Genomic DNA, 22,428 nt, shown 5'->3' on the forward strand with positions numbered 1-22,428 from the left:
CAGTCCATTCAGTCACAGATTCTGCTGCTGTCAGTACTCGGCACACATCTCCGACTGTCACACCGATCAAATCTCAGCCTTTCAGCTGATTTTTGATTCCATTTTCTCATGTGCTTGTCCCGTTTCCTTTTGAAAACATCTCAGCACTTTCCTCAACTCCTTTCCATGGTAATGAGTTGCACATTCTAAACCTGTGAGTAAATAAATTTGTCCAAATTGCCCCCTTGGATTTATTCGTAACTATCTTGTGTTTATGACTTGTTGTTTATAGATGGTCACTGATTTTGGACTCTCTCACATCGCTCCGCTTGAAACTACTGATAATTTTAAAGAGTTTTATCAGGCCACTGCTTAATTTGTTGTTTTCGATAGAAAAAAGGCCCCTCTCCATTTAATCTTTCCTGAGAGCTGTAATCTCTCATGTTACAAAAGTCATCACTGGCAATGCAGGATAGAAATCACAAAAAGACAAATCTTTCTGTTGGGTTCAGTTTGTTGTGTGTAAATTCTCCAATTCTAACCCCCTGTAAAAGGAGTTTACAACAGCCATCACTGTCAGTCCAGGATAGAAATTCTGAACAGGCTACGGACTAAGTGCTAGAAAATGGGATTTGAGTAAATAGGTGCTTGATGGCTGGTGGAGACCCGATGGGTTAAAGCGCCTCTTTCACTCCTGGAAAAACTCTCTGACTCTAATCGTACCATTCAAATCAATGGAATTGTCAGCAACCACATTGGGGAGGAAGGTTTCTTACACCTAATGATAAGCAGCACACGCACAAGCAGCAAAACACATAGCTTTGGTCAGACAAGATTTTCCCATTTGAAATCCATATTGATTATTCATTGTTATGTTTATCTTTTCCAGATTTTAAAAATTCCCTCCTTTACTCAGGATTCGATTATTTACCAATTTGAAGCTAATTGTTTCATAATTTCCTGGGCATGTTCTGTCCACCATTTTAATTATAGGAATTACATTACTGAGCTGCCAATCTTTTAGAACTGAACCTTTTTAATGAATTATTAGATATGAGCAGTAATGTCTCTCCCTGCAAATCTTTTAAAATACGTGGATGTAATCCATTCAGATCAGGGGCTTTTTCCCTTTTGAGTTTGATTAGTGTAATCAATAATCACCTCATCATTCAATGTTCTGTTCTATCCCCTGGGAAACAATGATGCAAAGTAATTATTTAATATTTCTGTTATTTCGATATTGTTCCATGGTATTATCCTGTCTGAACCTTAATGCTCCCTGAGTGCTCCTTAATGCTTCACAGCGCCAGGGTCCCAGGATCGATTCCCGACTTGGGTCACTGTGCGGAGTCTGCATGTTCTCCCTGTGTCTGCGCAGGTTTCCTCCGGGTGCTCCGGTTTCCTCCCACAAATCCCGAAAGATGTAGTGTAAGGCAATTTGGACATTCTGAATTCTCCCTCCTTGTCCCTGAACAGGCGCCAAAATGTGGCGACGGGCATTTCACAGTAACTTCATTGCAGTGTTAATGTAAGCCTCTATGTGACAATAAAGATTATTATTATTTACTTTCATCCTAACGTTAACTGGCTGGAGTTTAATCTTCCAGATATATGTTGGTTTTTGTGATGGCAGGGTCCCTTTTTAAATCATCATCTGTGATCTTATCCTTCGATTTAAGAACTCCCAAAGAAACCGGTGAACAATAAAATTATGAATTTTTACTTCAGTTCTCAGTTGTTTTTGTAAAAACACTCTACAATTCAGTGTCTGAACGCTTCCTCTGATTAACATCTCCAATTAGAAAATGCTGATCAATCCTCACTGACAATCCTTACTGACTGACACATTCTTCACAGTGACACCTCCATTACAAAAGTAAATTATCAATTAAAATATAAAGGTCAATATTTTCCAAGAACATCAATAAAAAATAATAATAATCTTTATTGTCATAATTAGGCTTACATTAACATTGCAATGAAGTTATTGTGAAATCTCCAAGTCGCCACACTCCGGCGCCTGTTCAGGTGAATGTTCAATTCTCCTAACAAGCACGTCTTTGACTCCCCAGTAGATACAGAAAGACAAACTCAGCTTTGAGTATATTCAGTGACCCAGCGCCACTGCTCTCTGGGAAAGAGAATTCCACAAACTCAGCTTTGATAAAGAGTCATCCAGGCTCAAAACGTTAGCTCCCTTTTCTCTCCACAGATACTGTCAGACCTGCTGAGATTGTCCAGTATTTACTGTTTTGTTTCAGATTCCAGCATCCGCAGTAATTTGCTTTTATCCAGACTGATGACCCTCTGAGGGAAGACATTTCTCCTTATCTCAGTGTCAAATTGGAGAACTCTTATCTTTAAACTGTCCCCCTCAGTTCTTGAATCCCCACGTGGGAAAATATTCTTTCATCAAAACCCCTCAGGATGTTTCAATAAGATCATCTCTCATTCTTCTAAACTCCATCGGGTACAGACCAATCAGGCTCAATCTTGCTCCATAAAACAAACTCTCCCATCCCAGGAATCAGACTAGTGAAACTTCACTGAACTGCCTCCAAAGCAAGTATAACCTGCATTAAATAATCCTGGGACTGGCAACAAGGGAAGAGAATGTTTGGAACTTCTATCCTGGACTCAAAGAGTGATGGATTTTGGAAACTCCTTTTACCGGGGGTTAGGGGAGGATTTACACCCAGCAAACTCAAACCAACATAAATGTTTGATCTTAATTTCTAACCTCGAAAACATTTCTGACCATTGTAATTTCCTTTTACAGCTGCTTCCAAAGTTTCAGATATCTTTCCAGCCGAAGGTTGCAGCAGGAGATTGTAAACTTGAAAACACCAAAATTGTGACAGAGGTGAGTGTTATTATTATTAATTATAAATTTAGAGTACCCAATTATTTGTTTCTAATTAAGTGGCAATTTAGCATAGCCAATCCGAAGCTGGCTCCCAGTACAGACTTTGCTGTTGTGAGGTTGTTGCTGTGGTGAAGAGTGGTTGCTGCTCTCTCTCTTTCTCTCTATTGCTGTTGCTCAGTTTGTTGCCTGAGTCCAGTGCTGGTTGCTGCTGAGCTGCCTGGAGGAAGGTGAGGGGAGAGAAGGAAGGAGAGGGGAGAGAAGGAAGGAGAGGGGGGAGAAGGAAGGAGAGGGGAGAGAAGGATGGAGAGAGGAGAGATGGTCAACAACAAGGATGTAACTTCAAAAACAAGATGGGAGTAAAACCCTTTGGACTGCTTGTTTGCTGGGCCCCTCCCGGGTTGAGGGGCCGACCCAGTCTTCCCAACTGATAACATCTACCTTCAGCAAGGACAAAACCCTCCTTATTCTATCCGGTGTGCTTGTTCCAGGGCAGAGGGATCGAGTGGGCAGTGTGTTTGCTGAGCCCCCTCCCGGACTGAAGAGCCCACACACCAGCAGGGAGGAGGTGGATTCCATTGGGTGGTCATTCCAAGGTGGGAGCACGGACTGTGTTTTTGCTGAGTCCTACTTGGGCCGAAGACCTCGCGAACCAGCGCCACTTACCTCCTTGTGAACCTGCTTCTGGGCTTCGCGAAGCGCGTCATTTATAGGTCCAGGCGGCGGGCGATCGAGGGGGTCAATGTTGGAATCTTGTATTTGAAAGAATGTTAACTCCTGGCTGGCTCGCCAATTGTAGGAATCTTGTATTTGGAGGAATCTTAACTTGCCGAACTACGCCAAGTTGGGGGAAGCTTAGTTGATGAATCAAAGTCCTGGCGCAATACGACAAGTTGTAAGATTTGTAATATTTCTGTACTATGCCAAGTTGTTGGATTCCTAGTATTATTCGACTGTGTAAAGTCGAAGGAATTTATATTATTTCTGCTATTCGGTTATCAGTAGCACTTTGCGAATACTGGAACTCAGCAGAAACTTCAGTTAAAACTTCTCAGGTGCCAAAAAGAATTGTTTTATTTGTCGTTGCTTGATTACAATTTGAAAGTCATTTAAAAGGCAATTCGTAGACAATTCGAAGCTTTCAGAGAATTACAGACATTATCTTTTTTGCTTAGGCAGACAGCTCGAAAGTAACTTTTAAAAGGTCAAAGTCTGGCAATGAAACATGAAGAGAGAGAGAGAGCTAATCTTCAGCTAAATTCAAACTCAAAGTCAAAAGTGGACTAACATCACTGAAACAGACTGACAGAATCAAAGACAGAACCCCCAAAAGAAAAAAAACTAAAATGGCGGGCGGAAACTTTTCAGTTATACACTTTCATATCTGTCTTAAGTCATCTAATCACACCCCAATATAATCCTAATTGGTTTGGGTTAGACTCAAACACATTTGATTTGATGGCAAGCCATCCATCTTCAATGTGCAACATCAGCTTTTAATTGTTTCATGTCTACATGTTATGGAATGTGATATTCTGCTAATCTTTACCAGCAATAGACTGGTTTTAAGATGGCTTGGCTAATGTAACAATGGAGACTTCATATCGAGAAAGATTGAGTGAAATATATATATGATTCAATGCTTTACAAACTGCATTGGACTCCTGCCACCTCGTTGCCATGGAACTCAGTCCTTGTCCTTGACAATTAGCACAAGCAGTCTCAAATTGTCTTGCAACTGTGCTGTTATAATCTATGATGGAATTTTATGCTGTTTCATGTATCTATTGAAGACCTGAATTTATGTGTGCTAAAATTCTCATTTTTAAATGAGTATTTAAAACTAGGGCTTAATATTTATGCTTAAACAGCTATCTTTTACCTATACTAGTTGTATTCAAAATACCTGGCTTCTACAGTCGGCCCTTTGATGAATCGAAAAATTAAGTGAGATATATCACCATAAGATAAAATACATCATTAATGCAATAGGATAGGTAAAAGCGCAAAGAATAACTCATTCATATTGTCATTACAGTTTTAAACAATAGAATGGACACTTAACATTGCAACAGGCATTTCAAAATAATTATTATAATTAATAAATTAATCAAATTTGATCACATTGGTATGTTATGTAAATGATGAATACAGCTACACAGGAGAATAGGATTATTCTTATTCTGGACATTCCATCCAGTGTGTCAAAACCACCCACAAATTTTATCCCAGAGAGAGATAAATTGGGGTGGATCAAGTTTTTTGATTTCTTTTTGGATATGTAATGCCAAATCTTTAACTTCTTTAGAGTTATCGGGAATGAAAGTTCAACACTCTGCACCAATCAGGGCGCAGGTGCCACCTTTTTCAGCTAGCACATAGTCAGGTGCCATTCGATTTTGTAATACTACGGTTAACATTTTACAGATCTTAACATTGATATACTGATTGAAAATTGATATCATGATTACATAATTCAGCAATAAACAATTAATAATAACTTCATGCATACAAATAAAATGATTATACAATAAAAGTTGAACATATGATCTAGTAATAAATGGTAAAATGATGATCAAAATTGACATCCTCTGGATTATACACAAAAGCTTGTTGAAAGGGTTCATTTTCTTACAGAGACAAAAAGAGGCGTATAGCTTGGAATGATGCCATTCGCATCTCTAAACTTTTTTTTGATCACTCAAATGGACTGTGAGTAAAAGTTGGATTGCTGCCAAATTCCCGTTATCAAATGTTTTTGAACAATCTGTTCTTTTGGAATATAGATTTGAGTTTTTTTTAAAAACCAGCTTCCACATTGTTTGAAGTTTTAATTTCCAGACTAATTTTAAACATTTATTTTAAAATATCAAATACAATAACTTATTAAATATATAACTGAACCAATCTTGTGCTGTATCTTGATTTTCTGTAGATGAATTTGTCGGTTCTGTTAAAGGAAACACAGCTAACAAGATATGTTAATTTCTTTAAATTAATAAAGCAACGTTCAGAATAATGACAGTTTTCTTAAGTTGACAGTTCTACGACTTTTTAGCGATACATTGAGGGTTCTTTAGCTGCTTTGATGGCAGCCGTTCTGTTCTGAGTAAGTTCCCTTTTTCCTTTGGAAATTTCCTGTCCCAAGTAAACATCTTCTTTCTGGGCAATTTGTGTTTTGGCAAAGCTAGCTTTGTGACTATTAGCACTGAGGTGGTTCAAGACCATCCGTAAATCTTTGTCATGATCATCTTTATTGATAGAGGTTATCAGAACATCATCTTCATATTGGATAATGGTGGAAGGCCGAACAGGCAGTTGCCTGAGATGATTCTGTAAAGCCATGTGGTAAACAGTTGGGCTATTATGATACTGTTGTTGATTAACTGTAAAAGCAAACCATGGTTGTAGTTGCTTAGCCAGTGGTGCGGACCAGAAGCCATACTGGGTGTGTCTTGTTGGTACTTGTTACATGGTTGTCCACGAGGTGGAGATGTATTGTAGTGAACATTGTCTACTTCATTATCATCTCTCGAATCCATCCGTTGTTTATGATAGCATTTTGCCATCCAGTGTCCTACTCTACCACAGAAAAGACATTGTGGTATTTTCTTACATGATTTTAATGGAGCAAGGGTACATGTTTGCTCTGGCGCTGGTGGTGAAATTGCTGCAGGTGCTGCAACAGCCGCCGCTGGAGCAGCAGGTAACATGGGCTGGATTTGAGCCATAGACTGCATTTGTGCAGCTGCAGTGTTAAAAGTTGCATGATTGTGCAAACCACGATCTATCTGAATGCATCGGTCAACTATGTCTCGGTATGTGCCAGCTGTGGCCCAAGCTGGTAAAACCAAATTCAAGACAGCAGAAACTTCAGGTTTAACACCGGCTATAAAAGCCGTTTTTAATGGACTTAAAGTGCTTGCATCCCATGTGTAATTTTCCTGGTCGAATGACATCCCTGAATATTCCATCCAAATATGTAAAAATCTTTCCTCAAAATCCTGAATATCTTCATTATTTTTTTGAATGCAAGATGTGATCTTAGACCAATTGGTCCTCGGGGGGGCGAAATTTTAATAGCCAATTCTTGACTGCTAGCCAACCAGCTTCTAAATTTTGCAAATCGTCTCCAAGGGCAACTTCTACTTCATTTCTAAGGGTTGAAATTACACGAGTACCTAGCATGATAATCAGAATTTGTACTCCATCAAATGGGTGGAGACTGTAAATGGCTTGTAATCTGTGAATTCCATCCCATGTGGTCATCCCACCCTTTTTAGGGTGTGGAAGATCTTTGGACCATTTGTCAATTTTTGAAGGATCAATCTGTTCATGGACCCATTGGTGGTCACATATGTTTCGAGTAATAGTTTCACCATCTTCTTCTATTTTTTTGCTTCCAACTCTAACCAATTTGCGTTTTAAAGGGGCTAGTCGAATTACTTTAGTATTTTGTATTGTAGGAACACTATCTTCATCTGATTCATCTGACAGAGGAAATAATTTATTCTAGACAATTGATCTCGGCTGTGCAATTGCCGATTGTGCCACTAGGTGGGGTGCTTGGGCTGCTTTCTGTGTTTGTTCAATTTTCTGCACAGAAAGCCTGTTTGTCAAAGAATTGCAGTGTTCAGTTACGTTGTTTACATCTCTTTCTAAAACACATCTTTCTTTCATTAACTTGCAATTTTCAAGTTCACTTCGCTCAGTTTTTAATTGCAATTGTCGGTATTTTGGCTCCACTTCAAAAACTTGATTTTGGAATTCTGTTATTTGAAAAGATAACTGCTGGAGTTCAGAGGTTTTGTTTTGCAAATCTGTTTTAATTTCATCATAATGCTCAAGTTTGGATTTTGCATCTGGCAATTCTTCAACAACTGCAATTAGTTGGTTTTTAGTGGACCTATACTCACCATCACTTCGCTCAGTAGTTAATTGCAACTGTTGGTATTTTGACTCCACTTTAAAAACTTGAAATTGGAATTCTGCGATTTGAACAGATAACTGCTGGAGTTCAGAGGTTTTGTTTTGCAAATCTGTTTTAATTTCATCATAATGCTCAAGTTTGGATTTTGCAACTTGCAATTCTGTTTTAATTTCATCATAATGCTCAAGTTTGGATTTTGCATCTTGCAATTCTTTAACAACTGCAATTAGTTGGTCTTTAGTGGACTGAAGCTGATGATCACTTTTATTTTTAATAATGATCTCTTGCTGACTGTGTATCTGTCCCGTAATTACCAGGGACCATTTTACACGTTCTGCACCGTGTAATTGTGTGCATTTTCCCCATGCTCTCTTGATATTATTGAAGGACCACTGTCCTCTGGGGATATCATACTTTGATTCAATTTTTTTTGAGGTTTCACATAGGTTAAATTGTCTACGAGTCAATGATCTACAATCCCTCAACATATCTTCAACAGAAACATCTGGTATTCCAGCACCCCCCTTGGATGTAGTGGGGAGTAATTTTCTGCCTGCTAAAGGCTCTGAATCTACACTTTGATTTGGATCAGCCATAAATTTTCTTGATCGCTGACTGCCGTGACAATTTTTTTTTTTTAGTCCCGTTTTATTTTAGTTACTGCAGTGACTAATCTTCCAGCCACGTCTACGTTAGTCTCAACGACTGGCACTTGATTTATTTAACACAGTCTATAAAAAATGTTCTTTTCAAGGGTCGAAGTACTGATTGATGCGGCTTTAAGACTTTTAATGGGTGAAAAAGATATTTCTTACCCTAGTCTAGCAGTGGGTTCCGGCTGTCTTCTGGGCCTCCTCCGACTATCTCCGAAGCTTCCCGAAGGTTCCGGACCTCCTCCGATTATCTTTGAAGCTTTCCGTCGTCACCTGGGCCTCCGAAGGTCGTCCTCAGTACTCCCCCCAGCTGCCGACTACGCCAATGTTGGAATCTTGTATTTGAAAGAATGTCAACTCCTGGCTGGCTCGCCAATTGTAGGAATCTTGTATTTGAAGGAATCTTAACTTGCCGAACTACGCCAAGTTGGGGGAAGCTTAGTTGATGAATCAAAGTCCTGGCGCAATACGACAAGTTGTAAGATTTGTAATATTTCTGGACTATGCCAAGTTGTTGGATTCCTAGTATTATTCGGCTGTGTAAAGTTGAAGGAATTTATATTATTTCTGCTATTCGGTTACCAGTAGCACTTTGCGAATACTGGGACTCAGCAGAAACTTCAATTAAAACTTCTCAGGTGCCAAAAAGAATTGTTTTATTTGTAGTTGCTTGATTACAATTTGAAAGTAATTTAAAAGGCAATTCGAAGCTTTCAGAGAATTACAGACATTATCGTTTTTGCTTAGGCAGACAGCTCGAAAGTAACTTATAAAAGGTCAAAGTCTGGCAATGAAACATGAAGAGAGAGAGAGAGCTAATCTTCAGCTAAACTCAAACTCAAAGTCAAAAGTACACTACATCACTGACACAGACTAACAGACTGACAGAATCAAAGACAGAACCCCCAAAAGAAAAAAAACTAAAACGGCGGGCGGAAACTTTTCAGTTATACACTTTCACATCTGTCTTAAGTCATCTAATCACACCCCAATATAATCCTAATTGGTTTGGGTTAGACTCAAATACATTTGATTTGATGGCAAGCCATCCATCTTCAATGTGCAACAGCAGCTTTTAATTGTTTCATGTCTACATGTTATGGAATGTGATATTCTGCTCATCTTTACCAGCATTAGACTGGTTTTAAGCTGGCTTGGCTAATGTAACAATGGAGACCTCATATCGAGAAAGATTAAGTGAAATATATATATGATTCAATGCTCTTACAAACTGCATTGGACTCCTGCCACCTCGTTGCCATGGAACTCAGTCCTTGTCCTTGACAATTAGCACAAGCAGTGTCAAATTGTCTTGCAACTGTGCTGTTATAATCTATGATGGAATTTTATGCTGTGTCATGTATCTATTGAAGACCTGAATTTATGTGTGCTAAAATTCTCATTTTTAAATGAGTATTTAAAACTCGGGCTTAATATTTATGCTTAAACAGCTATCTTTTACCTATACGAGTTGTATACGAAATACCTGGCTTCTACAGGTCATCTGACCAGACTGTTTCCCCCTTTTCTGGGCTACATTCGCAGCTGTGTGTCCCTAGAAAGGGGGCATGCGGTGTCCAGGGGCACCATCAAAGCCTTCCATGCCCGGTGGGCACCGCAGGGGTTGGGGTGCTTTATTGACCCCTTTAATTTCAGTATCATTAGATGTTTTTAAGTTTCTGCTGATCTTTGTTATGTTCGGGCAGTGCCCCTAACTGGAGCGGCCCTTTATACTTTGTCCTAAGTTTGTTTCCTTGTTCTAATTTGTTGGTGGGCCTCAAAAGAGTGGCCAATCCGCCTAGCCTGCGCATCTTTGGGTTGTGGAGGTGAGATCCACGGAGACACGGGAGAATGTGCAAACTCCACACGGCAGTGGCCCGGGGCCGGGATCGAACCTTGGTCCTCAGCACCGTGAGGCAGCAGTGCTAACCACTGCCACCGTGCCATCCTTTGTCATGATGTTTCCATTCCTATTTTATCACACACCACCCAGTGACACTCATTGCAACACAGAAACTTCAAAATATCATTGCTACCTTGCATCTTGCCCTCCTATTATTGTCTAATGATAACAGTAACAGAGTAACACACACCAGAATTGGAATATCAGATAGGCTGTTGTCTAATAATAATAGTGACAGAGTAACGTACACCAGAATTGGAATAATAGGCAGGTTATTGTCTAATCATGTCAGAGTTACAGGGGTGACTCGGTAGTCAGCACTGTTGCCTCAAGCATCAAGTACCTGGGTTCGATTCCGACCTTGGGTCACTGTCTGTGTGGAGTTTGCACATTCTTCCCGTGGCTGCGAAGGTTTCCTCCCACAGTCCAATTATGTGCAGGTTAGGTGGATTGGCTGTGCTAAATTGTCCCTGGATGGGGTTACGGGGATATTATGGGGGATTGGCGAAGGTAGGATGATCTTTCAGAGGGCCGCTGTAGACTCACTGGGCCGAATGGCCTCCTTCAGCACTGTAGGGATTCTATGATTCTACACTGGATCCAAAGATGTGTTCACTCACACACAGCAGCCTGACTTATTGGAACAGACACCGTGTTTTACTCTCAAAGTGAGTGAATCCTTTACTGTTTCTCCTCTGGGCCCCATCTCCACTATTATTGTCTGACTGTCCCACTGAGACTCTCACTGTTATTATTGGATAATCAGCGAGTCAGCCTGAGCCTGTGGCCACTCTCACCATCTGGAACCGTCACAATGACCGGGTGATTGACGGCAGCTCCGGACCAATAGGAAGAGGAGGGGCGGGAGTGGAGGACCGACTGAGAGTGGCTGGTCCTCCAAGCAATCGGAGTGAATGAGGGGCGGGGCCGCGGTGATTGAAGCATGCGCAGTGTGGGTAATGGCGAAGGAGAAGAGCATCTTCTTCAGACCCGAAATTGGTAAGAAACGTTTAACAATATGGAGGAAGCGAGAGACCGCGGGAGTGGGCGGAAACGTTGTGTAAAGCTGTTGTAAGCTGCAATCCTCGGAAAAGAGTTTCCGGGACACAGTTTGTATCGAGCGGAGCTGCAGCTCCTCATATTCGGCTCGGGTCACCGGCCGCCATCTTTATTGGATGTGCATCAGGGCGCATGCGCGGTTGTAATCTTTGTCAGGGCGATGTTTCAATGAGTGGGAGGAGCTTGTTCCCCATTGTTCAGAATGGAGACAACTTGTCCATCAAACTGGATTAGTCTTTGAGTCCCAATGTCTTATTGATGATGCAAAGCGGTGACTTCCGGGTGCGGCGATGACCAGCTGAGTCGCACGTTTCGGCAGCTCCCGGTGAAACGGACTTTTGGGCTCTTGATAGGAGCCCCAACGGCAATTTTGACGGCTAAAAACACTGTGCGGTAAACCAGAAGGGAATCCCCCCCTGGATACGGATGAAAAAAGGAGGAGAAAGTGGCCGGATTGCAGTGGATCCTTTAGAACAGCGGCAAGAAAGGCAAGCAAAAACCAAGATGGCGTCGGAAGGTTGCAGTTTAACATGGGGCCTTGAACAACAAGAGTTCTTGAAATGCTGTGTGGAAGAGCTCAAAAAGGAAATGAAGAAAGAGCTGTTGGCCCCGATACTACAGGCGATCGAAGGGCTAAAGGAGGAACAAAAGACCCAGGAGTGGGAGCTTCGGGTCGTGAAGGCAAAGGCAGCCGAGAATGAGGATGACATACAGGGCCTGGTGGTGAAGACGGAGACGCATGAGGCACATCAGAAACGATGTGTGGAAAGGTTGGAGGCACTGGAGAACAACGCAAGGAGGAACAACCTGAGGATTCTTGGTCTTCCTGAAGGTGCGGAGGGAGCGGACGTCGGGGCATATGTGAGCACGATGTTGCATTCGTTAATGGGAGCGGAGGCCCCGGCGGGTCCGTTGGAGGTGGAGGGAGCATACCGAGTGATGGCGCGAGGACCGAGAAGAAAACCCGGAGCAGTAAATGGGAGAACGCGGTGATCCGCGTTTATCAAGACTGGAGTGCGGAGGTGGCGAGAAGGAGGGCGAGCTTTAATCGGGCCAAGGCGGTGCTTCATAAAAAGAAGATAAAATTCGGAATGCTGCAACCGGCAAGACTGTGGGTCACATATCGAGGGAGGCACCACTACTTTGAGACGGCGGATGAAGCGTGGACTTATATTGTGGAAGAAAAACTGGAATGAGCGGGTTATTAAAAAGAACGTTTGAACAAAGTGGTGGGGCGAAGAGGGGGGTTAAAAAGGGGGGAAAGAGGAGTTTTATGTACTAATCCTGCGATGTGGTAACTTTTCTCTCTTCCACAGGTGGTGATGGGGGGAGGAGGGGAGGTGGAGGAGATGGGGCGTTGGCCATTGGGGGCGGGGCCAAGGGAGAAGCGCGGGCTTGGTTCCCGCGCTATGATAATCATGGCGGGAATAGAGAAGCAGGAAGGAGGGGGCGTCGCACGGTGCGAGCCGAGGTCACGGGGGGAAGCCGAGGTCGGCCAGAGTTTGCTGACTTCTGGGAGCAACATGAGGGGAGTAATTACGCTAGCGGGGGATCTAGCGGGGGGGGGTGGGAGGGGGGAATTACTGGGTTGCTGCTGCTGGGGAGAGGGGGGAGCTGGTATGGGAGGGGCTGGGCTGGGGGGGCACCGCCTGGGGGAGATACAGCTGCGTGGGAACCGGGTGAGGAGCTGGAAAAAGGGGATGGCTAATCGACAAGGGGGGGGTAGGAAGCCCCCCAACCCGGCTGATCACGTGGAACGTGAGAGGGCTGAACGGGCCGATAAAGAGGGCACGGGTACTCGCACACCTTAAGAAACTTAAGGCAGATGTGGTTATGTTACAGGAAACGCACCTGAAACTGATAGACCAGGTTAGGCTACGCAAAGGATGGGTGGGGCAGGTGTTCCATTCGGGGCAAGATGCGAAAAACAGGGGGGTGGCTATATTAGTGGGGAAGCGGGTAATGTTCGAGGCAAGGACTATAGTGGCGGATAACGGGGGCAGATACGTGATGGTGAGTGGCAAACTACAGGGGGAGACGGTGGTTTTGGTAAACGTATATGCCCCGAACTGGGATGATGCCAATTTTATGAGGCGGATGCTAGGACGCATTCCGGACCTAGAGATGGGAAAGCTGATAATGGGGGGAGATTTTAATACGGTGTTGGAACCAGGGCTGGATAGGTCGAAGTCCAGGACTGGAAGGAGGCCGGCAGCAGCCAAGGTACTTAAAGATTTTATGGAGCAGATGGGAGGTGTAGACCCGTGGAGATTTAGCAGACCTAGGAGTAAGGAGTTCTCGTTTTTCTCCTATGTCCATAAAGTCTACTCGCGAATAGACTTTTTTGTGCTGGGAAGTGCGTTGATCCCGAAGGTGAGGGGAACGGAGTATACAGCTATAGCCATTTCGGATCACGCTCCACACTGGGTAGACTTGGAGATAGGGGAGGAAACAGGAGGGCGCCCACCCTGGAGAATGGACATGGGACTAATGGCAGATGAGGGTGTGTGTCTAAGGGTGAGGAGGTGCATTGAAAAGTACTTGGAACTCAATAATAATGGGGACGTCCAGGTGGGTGTGGTCTGGGAGGCGTTGAAGGCGGTGGTTAGAGGGGAGCTGATATCAATAAGGGCACATAAAGGGAAGCAGGAGAGTAAGGAACGGGAGCGGTTGCTGCAAGAACTTTTGAGGGGAGACAGACAATATGCGGAAGCACCGGAGGAGGGACTGTACAGGGAAAGGCAAAGGCAAAGGCTACATGTAGAATTTGACTTGCTGACTACGGGCACTGCAGAGGCACAATGGAGGAAGGCACAGGGTGTACAGTACGAATATGGGGAGAAGGCGAGCAGGTTGCTGGCACACCAATTGAGGAAAAGGGGAGCAGCGAGGGAAATAGGGGGAATGAGGGATGAGGAAGGAGAGATGGAGCGGGGAGCGGAGAGAGTGAATGGAGTGTTCAAGACATTTTATAAAAAATTATATGAAGCGCAACCCCCGGATGGGAGGGAGAGAATGATGGGCTTTTTGGATCGGCTGGAATTTCCCAAGGTGGAAGAGCAGGAAAGGGTGGGACTGGGAGCACAGATCGAGGTAGACGAAGTGGTGAAAGGAATTAGGAGCATGCAGGCGGGAAAGGCCCCGGGACCGGATGGATTCTCAGTCGAATTCCATAGAAAATATGTGGACTTGCTCGCCCCGGTATTGACGAGGACCTTTAATGAGGCAAAGGAAAGGGGACAACTGCCCCCGACTATGTCTGAAGCAACGATATCGATTCTCTTAAAGAAGGAAAAGGACCCGCTACAATGCGGGTCCTATAGCCCTATTTCCCTCCTAAATGTAGATGCCAAGATCCTGGCCAAGGTAATGGCAATGAGAATAGAGGAATGTGTCCCGGGGGTGGTCCACGAGGACCAAACTGGGTTTGTGAAGGGGAGACAGCTGAACACGAATATACGGAGGCTGTTAGGGGTAATGATGATGGCCCCACCAGAGGGGGAAACGGAGATAGTAGTGGCGATGGATGCCGAGAAAGCATTTGATAGAGTGGAGTGGGATTATTTGTGGGAGGTGTTGAGGAGATTTGGTTTTGGAGAGGGGTATGTTAGATGGGTGCAGCGGTTGTATAGGGCCCCGATGGCGAGCGTGGTCACGAATGGACGGGGATCTGCATATTTTCGGCTCCATAGAGGGACAAGGCAGGGATGCCCTCTGTCCCCATTATTGTTTGCACTGGCGATTGAGCCCCTGGCGATAGCGTTGAGGGGTTCCAAGAAGTGGAGGGGAGTACTTAGAGGAGGAGAAGAACACCGGATATCTTTGTATGCGGACGATTTGCTACTATACGTGGCAGACCCGGCGGAGGGGATGCCAGAAATAATGCGGATACTTGGGGAGTTTGGGGATTTTTCAGGGTATAAATTGAACATGGGGAAAAGTGAGTTGTTTGTGGTGCATCCAGGGGAGCAGAGTAGAGAAATAGAGGACCTACCGTTGAGGAAGGTAACAAGGGACTTTTGTTACCTGGGGATCCAGATAGCTAAGAATTGGGGCACATTGCATTGGTTAAATTTAACGCGGTTGGTGGAACAGATGGAGGAGGATTTCAAGAGATGGGATATGGTATCCCTGTCAATGGCAGAGTAGGAAAGAAAAGGAAGCCAATCCTGCTCTCCGGATTTCACTGTCTTATTAGACATCCTGTCCCATGTGTCCAAAGCTCTGCGGCTCTGTTCAGCCACATGAAGACCCAGGGCAGAAACTCGCAATCCTGAGTCAACATCACCCTCAAATCAGGGGACTGCTGATGACAAGAGGGTCACTGTGCAGCGGGGGGCATGAGCGGTCATCCTGGACCCGGGAGCAGGAGGGGAGAATGTTGTGAATTTCTATCCTGGACTGACCATGATTAATTTTGGAAACTCCTTTTACAGGGGATTAGTAGGGGAGGATTTACACACCGCAAACTCAAACCACGAGAAATGTTTATCTTTCCTGAATTTCATTCTGCACTGACAGTGATGCCTTTGTAAACTTCTTTCACAGGGGCTTGGACAGGGATTCGCAGACAAGAAACTCACAACCAATCCTCACATTGAATTCTGACAGCACCATTCGGGTTATCAGGATCTGGAGATTATCGACCTTTGTGTGTAAGCATTGAATTCCATGTCATTATCACTCACTGTGTAAAATGACTACCTCCTATCTCCCCTGTAGATCTTGTTCACAATCTTAAATCTGTGTCCCATAATCCTTTTACAATCTACTGATGGGAATAGTTTTAAAAAAATCATTTGCTGGGTTTGCCGTTGTCGTTTCTGGTGCCTGGGTCGATGCCGGGTGGTCCGTCTGGTTTCATTCCTTTTTCATGTTTTTGTTGTGGTGGAATCAGCCTGGACCAGTCCATTTAGGATCCAGAACACAATTGAAGTCTCCTCCAAGAATCAATTGATCTGTATCCAGGTCTGGAATGGATTCCAACAATCTTTTTGCAAATGTTTCTATGAGATCCCCTCATTAAAAAAAAGATAGAGAAGCAGAATTAGGCCATTCAGCCCACTGAGTTTTCGAGTTTGCTCTGCCATTCGATCCTGGCTGATATGTTTCTCATCCCCATTCATCTTGTATTGAGCTCTCTTGAAATGAATGCGAACATTGCATTTGCCTTTCTAACTGCCAACTTTCCTTTATTTGTTCTTGGGATGTGGGTGTTGCCTTGGCTCAATGTTACTAATCGTAATCAGTTCGCAAAGCATAATTTGTATCAAAAATATCCATTTCAATGGCGGGTTTGTTACCCAACATGCCTAGCAGCTGAGAATGTGCTCAATCTTTCAGGATTGGAGCCGGTGGGTGGCTGGGGAGGGATAGAAGCTGCGGAGTGAGCCGGGAGGCTTCATAAATACCCCGTGGAGGCTTCAACTCCCGAACAAAATGTTAACGGTCCCGTCTTAAACAGCACCAAACAGAGTGAGAGCTGAGCGGTGACAGGCCCGGGTTACCGGCCGCCATCTTTACAGAGGACATGGTGCCGCAGGGAAGGGGCTGGTTTAGCACAGTGGGCTAAGACAGCTGGCTTGTAATGCAGAACAAGACCAGCAGCGCGGGTTCAATTCCCGTAACAGCCTCCCGAACAGGCGCCGGAATGTGGCGACTAGGGGCTTTTCACAGTAACTTCATTGAAGCCTCCTTGTGACAATAAGTGATTATTATTATTATGCGCTGTGAATCTGGACCGGATGTCAACTCTCCCGGATTGACTGACTGGAGTCTCCAGGATTTTATGTTAATCATTTGTGGGAGTCACTGGCTGGGCCAACATTTATTGCCCATCCCTAATTTCCCTTAAACCGAGTGGCTTGCTCGGCCATCTCGGAGGGCATTTAAAGAGTCAACCACATTGCTGTGGTTTGGAATCGTGTCGGCCAGACCAGGTAAGGATGGCAGATTTCCTTTTCTGTTCATTCACGGGATGTGGGTGTCGCTGGCTGGGCCAGCATTCACTGCCCATCAATAATTGCCCTTGAACTGAGAGCATCTCAGAGAGCATTTTAAGGGTCAACCAGCTGACTGTGGATCTGGAATCACATGTAGGCCAGACCAGGTAAGGATAGAAGATTTCCTTCACTGAAGGACATCAGTGAACCAGATGGGTCTTTGCAACAATCAGCAATGGTTTCATGGTCATCAGTAAACCTTCAATGAATTCAAATTTTACCTTCTGCCTTGGTGAGATTCATGTCTGGGTGGCTGGAAAATCATTAGGACAGTAAAGGAGATTTTTGAACATTTCTCTTCAGCGGATATAAAAATATTGAAAATGGATAAAGGTTGTTTGGCTGACAGTCAATCACTGTCCTGTAAGGTAATGAGTCCTTTTGCTTCCCAATTGGCCGAGGAAGGCAGTGTGTCACAAGGATGGATGTGTTGACCGATTAATGGCTGGAGGATGGGGACAGGTCATGTGATCAAACCTCCAGGAATACATTGAATCAAAGTTGGCGAGGAGAGAATGTTGTGAATTTCTATCCTAAACTGACAGTGAGGTTTCTGTAAATTTACAGGATACTGGAAGTGGAGGTTTAACAGACGGGAAACGCAAACCAAACGTCACATCGAGATCTGACAGTCACTCGATTCATTAGAAACTGAATTTCAGCAACATCTGGGTGTAGAAGGTAAAAGGTTCGACTGTTCTGTCAAGAGGCAAGATTTCAGGTCTCAGTGTGACTGGAAAAGCTCCGAGATTCACAAACCCTGGTTAGGCCTGAGGAAGGATAGAATGGCCTAGGAGGGAGTGTAGCACAGATTAACCTGAGTGATATCTGAACCCCCGGGGGTTAAATTACATGGCGAGATGAGTCAGCTGGCAGCACGGTGGTGCAGGGAGTCGCACTGCTGCCTCACAGCGCCGAGGTCCCAGATTTGATCCCGGCTCTGGATCACTGTCCATGTGGAGTTTGCACATTCTCCCCGTGTTTGCGTGGGTTTCGCTCCCAAAACCCAAAGATGTGCAGGGTAGGCGGATTAACCACGCTAAATTGCCCCTTAATTGGAAAAAATGAATTGGGTACTCTAAATTTATTTTAAATAAAAAAATAAAAAATTATGGGCAGAGAAGGGCATTCGGTCCATTGAGTCCATGCCAGCTCTCTAATCGGCACGGTGGTTAGCACTGTTGCTTCACAGCGCCAGGGACCCGGGTTTGATTCCCGGCTTGGGTCACTGTCTATGCGGAGTCTGCACGTTCTCCCTGTGTCTGTTGTGGGTTTCCTCCGGGTGCTGTGATTTCCTCCCACAAGTCCCGAAAGATGTGCTTGTTAGGTGAATTGGACATTTTGAATTCTCGCTCAGTGTATCCGAATAGGTGCCGGAGTGTGGCGACTTGGGGATTTTCACAGTAATTGCAGTGCAGTGTTAATGTAAGCTGACTTGTGACACTATTAAATATTATTATTATCTGGAGCAATCCAGTCAGAGTCATTCTCCTGCTCTGTCTCTGTATCCTCACAGCTTCATTTCTCTCAGGTTTTTATCCAATTTAAAAATAAAAAAAAATTTATTGTGTCTATTTCCAAATTCCGTCATAGGCAGCAAGTTTAAGGTCATTGCCACTGGCTGTGTAAAAACATTCCTCCTCATACCTCCTGGACCATTTACATGCATAGATACGGAGCAACGTAGAAAATAGAAGCAGGAGGAGACCATTTGGCCCTTCGAGCCTGCTCCACCATTCATTACGATCAGAGCTGATTAGGCTCAATAGCCTAATCCCGCTTTCCCCCATATCCTTTGATCCCCTTCACCCTAAGTGCTGTATCTAACTGCTTCTTGAAAACATGCAATGTTTTGGCCTTCATTAGTTCCTGTGGCGACGAATTCCACAGGCTCACCACTCGCTGGGTGAAGAAATTTCTCCTCATCTCTGTCTGAAATGGTCTACCCCGTATCCTCAGACTGTGACCCCTATTTCTGGACACACGCACTATTGGGAACATCCTTCCTGAATCTACTCTGTCTCGCCTTGTTTTTTTTAACATAAATTTAGAGTGCCCAATTCTTTTTTTGCAATTGAGGGGCAATTTTAGCGTGGCCAATCTACCTACCCTGCACATCTTTGGATTTGTGGGGATGAGACCCACGCAAACACATGGAGAATGTGCAAACTCCACACAGACAGTGACCCGGGGCTGGGATTGAACTCGGGTCCTTGGCGACATGAGGCAGCAGTGCTAACCACTGCACCGCCCACTTTTTATACGTTTCTGTGAGATCCCACTCATTCTTCTGAACTCCAGCGATTACAATCCTAACCGATTCAACCTAACCTGCACATCTTTGAACTGTGGGGGGAAACCGGGGCACCCGGAGCAAACCCACACAGACACGGGGAGAAAGTGCAAACTCCACACAGTCAGGGTGGGAATTGAACTCGGGTGCTTTGAGGCAGCAGTGCTAAGCACTATGCCACCCCCTGTCTTGCAACCCTCAAGAGAAAAAAAAATGCTTATCCCTATCTGAAATGGTTGACCCCTCACTTTGCAACAGTGACCCCCTTGTTCCAGATTCTCTCACACGAGGAAACATCCTCTCCACATCCACCCTGTCAAGACCCCTCAGGATCTTATATAGTTCAATCCAGGTTTTACCCAAAACTTTAAATCTGTGTCCCGACTGCTTGTACGATCAGTGAATGGAAACAGAGATTCTTTGTCCACCTGATGGAAACCTGGCATAATCTTGTGCACCTGAATCAAATCTCCCCTCAACCTCCTTTGCTGGAACCATTCTGGTAAATCTCCTCTGCACCTTCTCCAAGAACCTTCACATTCTTCCTGAAGAGTGGTGACCAGAGCTTTATAAAGATTCTGAGAATAGAATTAGAACCATAGAATTCCTACAGTGCAGAAGGAGGCCATTCAGCCCATCAAGTCTGAAGTCATTCTCTGAAAGGCCACATCCTGTCCCTGTAACCCCATAGCTCCACCTAACCTGCACATCCCTGGTCATTAACGGGCAATTTATCAAGGCCAATCCACCTAACTTTCACTTTTTTTTTCTTTAAAAAAAAATAAATTCAGAGTACCCAATTATTTTTTCCAATTAAGGGGCAATTTAGCGTTGCCAATCCACCTAACCTGTACATCTTTGGGTTGTGGGGGTGAAACCCATGCAAACACTTGGAGAATGTGCAAACTCCACACGGTCAGTGACCCAGGGCCGGGATTCGAACCCGGGTCCTCAGCGTCTTAGGCAGCAATGCTAACCACTGTGCCACCATGCTGCCCTAACTTTCACTTCTTTAGACTGTTGGAGGAAACCTGAGCACCGGGTGGAAACCCACGCAGACACGAAGAGAAAGTGCAAACTCCACACAGACAGTCACCAAGGCCGGAATTGAATCCGGGTCCCTGGCGCTGTGAGGCAGCAGTGCTAATCACTGTGCCACCAGAAGCATTATTTTGGTATCAATATTACTGTTTATGAAGCTCAAGATCGAGTTTGCTTTGCCATCTATTCTCTTTAATATATCTTGTAGATATACAAAATCCCTCTTCACCTCTTTCTCTCTCCTCCCAAAGAGGCCAGTTGGGTTTTTACAACAATCCAGCAGTTTTCATGGTCACTTTTTCCCAGTGTCGGCCCCAAAATTACCAGATTCATTCAGCTCAATTTCACAACCTGTTTTTGTGTGTTTTCTCTCACTCCCTATTTTCTGTTTTCAATCCGTTTCTCAGGGTGTTCGAAGGGGAGGCTTCAAAGTCCGGAAACTCAAACCAAGCATCACATCAGGGTCTGACAGAGTCCTCAATTTATCATATCCTAAATATCATCATACTTTGAACATGGAAGGAAAAAGCATCGTTCACAGTGGGGAGAAACCGTACACATGTTGTGTGTGTCTACGAGGATTCGCTCGATCATCAGGCCTCACAAGCCACAAATGCAGTCACACTGAGGAGAAACCGTGGAAATGTGCGGACTGTGGGAAAGGATTCACTTCACCATCCAAGCTGGAAACTCATCGACGCAGTCACACTGGGGAGAGACCATTCACCTGCTCCAAGTGTGGGAGGGGATTCACTCGGTCATCCCACCTGCAGACACACCAGTGGGTTCACACTGATGAGAGACCGTTCCAATGTCCAGAATGCGGGAAGTGCTATAAAAGTTCTGGGAATCTGATGCACCATCAACGTGTTCACACTGAGGAGAGACCATTCAGGTGTTCTCACTGTGGGACTGGGTTCAGAAAATCATCTAACCTCACTGAACATCAGCGAGTTCACACTGGGGAGAGGCCATTTGCCTGCACCAAGTGTGGGAAGGGATTCACTCAGTCATCCGCTCTGCAGCAACACCAGCGAGTTCACACTGGAGAGAGACCGTTCATCTGTGCCAATTGTGGGAAGGGATTCACTCGATCATCCCACCTGCAGACCCACCAGCGAGTTCACACTGGGGAGAGACCATTCACCTGCTCCAAGTGTGGGAAGGGATTCACTCAGTCATCTACTCTGTCCATCCACCAGCGAGTTCACACTGGGGAGAGACCATTCACCTGCTCCCAGTGTGGGAAGGGATTCACCATTTCATCCTCACTGCTGAGACACCAACGAGGCCACAAGTAATGACAATGATTGGGTTTTGCTGTTACTCAAATTCAGGAGTGAACCATGTTCATTTGGGTCTCTTTCTGCTGATAACAAACTCCAGCCCACTTACAAGGGCTAATATTCTGGCTAAAAGTCAAATAAATTAGATTTGTGTGAAATACGCAGTGTGTTGAAACTTTTTAATATCTCTGACACAAGTTAGTTTCTTTTGAAATACTCTCGCTCTCCCCTGTCTCTTCCATCCTCACCTCCAACAAGACGTGTGAGGAGCTTGTGGAGCATCTTTGTGACTGAGATTGAGTAAATCCGATCAGCTGCCTCTGCTGCTTCCCTCCCTCCCACAAGCCCACCGGACCAAACTGTCTCCAAATTTCATCCTTGCCCGAGCCCTGAACCCACATCTTTCTCTAGTTTCTCTC

The 22,428-nt window shown here is 44.6% G+C and overlaps 1 protein-coding gene and 1 long non-coding RNA gene across 6 annotated transcripts in view; one reads left to right on the top strand and one right to left on the bottom strand.

The window, feature by feature from the left end:
- Window positions 1–22,169, top strand: part of LOC140421794 (uncharacterized) — a 50,863-nt gene extending 28,694 nt beyond the window's left edge. Inside the window, exons 2-5 of one of the 5 annotated variants that reach the window (XR_011947094.1) lie at window positions 2,759–2,842; window positions 15,936–16,042; window positions 17,957–18,077; window positions 21,131–22,169. The gene's annotated coding sequence lies outside the window, so the exon portion shown is untranslated. The remainder of the gene's footprint in view (window positions 1–2,758; window positions 2,843–15,935; window positions 16,043–17,956; window positions 18,078–21,130) is intronic. The other 4 variants (XR_011947093.1, XR_011947097.1, XR_011947096.1 and 1 more) reach the window with 4 other exon arrangements.
- Window positions 3,899–10,004, bottom strand: LOC140421872 (uncharacterized). The gene is made up of 2 exons (XR_011947146.1): window positions 8,588–10,004; window positions 3,899–5,810 (listed from the first exon to the last, which is right to left on the bottom strand). It is a non-coding gene; the product is annotated as an uncharacterized lncRNA (long non-coding RNA).
- Window positions 22,170–22,428: the final 259 nt, after the last annotated feature.

The sequence above is a fragment of the Scyliorhinus torazame genome, chromosome 5 (assembly GCF_047496885.1).
Source record: "Scyliorhinus torazame isolate Kashiwa2021f chromosome 5, sScyTor2.1, whole genome shotgun sequence".
Taxonomy (NCBI): Eukaryota; Metazoa; Chordata; class Chondrichthyes; order Carcharhiniformes; family Scyliorhinidae; genus Scyliorhinus; species Scyliorhinus torazame.